Below are 3762 nucleotides of genomic sequence, written 5' to 3'. Positions count from 1 at the left end.
TTAATTTGCCAAAATATTTTCATCATTTTGAGACTGCGACCTGATCACTGACAAAATTCCCATGCTGCACAGAATTTTGTCAGTGATCAGGTCGCAGTCTCAAAGTGATGAAAATATTTTGGCAAATTAAATTTAAATGTTGAAGTGAATCTAACGGTTTTTGTGTGTTTTTAAATAGCTCATAAACACCTTCCACACTGCAATTGAATTTTTTGTTAGATTTATAGAAAGGTTTATAGAAGCTACTTCTTAGTCTAGTAATGCACCAACCTTAATTAGATTAGTATCTACACTTATTTTGAAGGCAAGGCTATTTATGGATGCAATACAATTCTTGTGGAAAGTATCTACTGGGAGTAGCACATACATTTACCCATTATTCAAACATAAATTGAGACATCCTTAATTACAAAAACAGTTGCAAATGTTGTATAATGCTTCCTAACATACTTTTGTTTTATTGTTTACTCTTAATTAAATATGGTAGCTCAAACAAAATGTGAACAATTTGAAGCATTGGAGACAGCTAGTATAAAGAATTTTGAGGCGATAAAACATTTGAGAAAGGCTTAAAGAGCTATGGTGAAAGCAAAGGATGGCCATTTTGAAATGTTGTTGTTGGCACTCCGTCGCTTACGACGTCGAAGGTTCCAGTTGATCCGATCAATGGAACAGCCTGCTCATGAAATTAACGTGCAAGTGGCTGAGCACTCCACAGACACGTGTACCCTTAATGTAGTTCTCTGGGATATTCAGCGTGACACAGTGTGACAAGGCTGACCCTTTTGCATTACAGGCACAACAGAAACAGGAAGTAAGAGTGAGAGAAAGTTGTGGTGAAAGAATACAGCAGGGTTCGCCACCATCCCCTGCCGGAGCCTCGTGGAGCTTTAGATGTTTTTGCTCAATAAACACTCATAATGCCCTGTCTGGGAATCGAAACCGCGATCCTATGACCACGAGTCCGCAGCCCTAACCACTGGACCATTGTGCCTCCACTTTTTTTGAAATATTGTCAATAAATATGACAACTAACCTGTAAATTTTTATTAACTAAAACCTAAAATCTTTTATTTTCTAAAACAATGATTAATGGGCAAACATATATGCCATAGCCAATAAAGTATGGTCATTGCAATGGTGTGAAACTATTTACTAAGTCACAATCTCTGTATAGACCAACGTTGTAAGTTAGAAAGTGTGTATTTCTTGTACAGATCAGATCACATACATCAGTGCTCTCATATGATTTTATTGAGATGCTAAATAGGTAATCTGCTTTATATTTTTCAGCCCATGTTACCCCAGAGCTGTAAAGCAGGGTTTTATGAGTATGCATAAGCTCAGTTCCTGATGATGAATTTACAAGAAAAATGTAAATCTTCGCTTCACAGGGATCTTGATATGGAGGGGTAAAAATTCATAATATCAAATTAGGATGAAGTTGGTGCTAGATTTATATGTCACATTTAAAAACTGTTAAAAAGAGCCCCAAAAAATGTACCGAGACAGATTCAGTTGATTATATCTATCCTCTACAGTATCTTGTACTTTTCACTTGTTTCAGTCATTGCACCATGGCCATGCTGGAGCACCACCTTAAAAGATGTTAGCTAAATGGATCAACCCCAGTACTAATTTATTTTTAACGTCTGCTACTTATTTTATCAGTCTCATTTGCCAAACCACTAAGTTATAGTGATGTTTCTGTGAACCATATTCACTCACAAGCAAATTATTTTTGGCTCAGGATATAGTAGAAAACACTTGCCCACAGTACCATGCAGTAGAACTGAACCCAAAACCACAGAGTTGCAAAGCAAGCTTCTTAACCATACAGCCATGCCTATATCTATATGGGCAGTTGATCAATAACAGCTGACGAATAAAAACCATGATCAGAGTAACAGTTGCTTAAATCAATAAATTAATTCAATTATGGCAAATATTAGAATAATTTCTTTATAATATTTAGCAATTTTTTTTTTTAAGGTGGTGAGCTGGCAGAATCGTTAACACACCATGCAAAATACTTAGCAGCATTTTGTACATCTTTACATTCTGAGTTCAAATCCAACAGAGGTAGACTTTGCCTTTCATCCTTTCGTGGTCAAGAAAATAAGTACCAGTTGAGTACTGGGTCAATGTAATCAACTAAGCCCCTTTCCAGAAATTGCTGGCCTTGTGCCAAAATTTAAAATCAATATTTAATATTAAAAAAAAATTATTATCACATTCTGTTGAAATATTTTTTATTATAAAAAAGTAAAAAAAAAGACAATTAATCAAAGCTCCAAAACAAAATATATCAGGATTCTTCAAAGGTCTTAAAAGTTCACTGAATCGTTTCATGAAGACAATAAATATGTTGGCTAGGTATGACTGTGTGGTAAGAAGCTTGCTTCCCAACCACATGATTTCAGGTTCAGACCCACTGCATGGCACCTTGGGCAAATATCTTCTACTATAGCCACAGGCTAACCAAAGTCTTGTAAGTGGATTTGCTAGACGGAAACTGAAAGAAGCCTGTCATGTGTGTGTGTGTATGTGTGTGTGTGTGTGTGCACGTGTGTGTGTGTTTGTGTGTGTGTGTGTATGTGTTTGTGTGTGTGTGTTTGTGTGTCTGTGTTTGTCCCTCCATCATTACTTGACAACTGATGTTGATGTGTTTAAGTCACCATAACTTAGCGGTTCAGCAAAAGAGACCGACAGAACAAGTACTAGGCTTACAATGAATAAGTACTAAAGGCAGTACTCCAGCATGGCCACAGTCAAGTGACTGAAACACGTAAGAGAATAAAAGAACTGTACATTATGGAAGGTTATAAGACCAAAAAAAAAAGCTTATTACTATTTTTAAATACCGATTCAATTACCATAGAACTAGCTATAATAAAGGTCAGAATAAGGCATTAACATACACTACACTGGTTTTGAGACTGTCAACATAAACATTACACATTATTATTAGTAGTAGTTGTAGTAAGGTGGTGAGCCAGCAGAGTCATTGGCACACCGGACAAAATGCTTAGCGGTGTTTCGTCTGCTGCTACATTCTGAGTTCAAATTCCATTGAGGTCAACTTTACCTTTCATCCTTTCGGGGTCGATTAAATTAGTACCAGCTATGCACTGGCATCGATGTAATCGACTTAATCCCCTCCCCACAAGCTGCCCTTGTGGCAAAAATTTGAAATCAGTAGTAGTAGTAGTAGTAGTAGTAGTAGTAAGGCAGTGAGCTGGCCGCATACATATGTAAGTATTATCATGGATTTCTGCAAGTTATAATTGTTTATGGTTCTAACCACTTCTATTGGAAGCTTTACATTTCTAAGAAATAATTCTAATTCAATCAAGATATTACCTTCACATTTTACAATAGGTGAAGAATCTTTTATTTGCAATATGGGTTCTTAGGCAAGTGTTTTTTCATGTTGAGGAACAGATGATAGTCAGATGGGGCCAAATCAGGAGAATAGGGAGGGTGGTCAACCAGTTTAAAGCCACAGTTACGCACAACAGCCATTAAAACCAAAGGCTTGTATACTGGAGCATTGTCCTGATGAAATAACACTCCTTTTGTCAGTTTTCTTGGAAGTTTTGTTTTCATAGGCTTTTGAAACTGTCTCAACAACTCTCCATTGATGGTGTCGCCTTTTCCAAGATAGTCAATAAACACACTGCCTTTGCATCCCAAAAACTGAAGCCATCACCTTCCTTACGGATGAAATGACTTTGGCCTTCTTTGGGGCAGTTGAGGAGG

Source organism: Octopus bimaculoides, chromosome 18, assembly GCF_001194135.2.
Source record: "Octopus bimaculoides isolate UCB-OBI-ISO-001 chromosome 18, ASM119413v2, whole genome shotgun sequence".
In the NCBI taxonomy this organism is placed as follows: Eukaryota; Metazoa; Mollusca; class Cephalopoda; order Octopoda; family Octopodidae; genus Octopus; species Octopus bimaculoides.
This window is presented reverse-complemented; position numbering follows the sequence as displayed.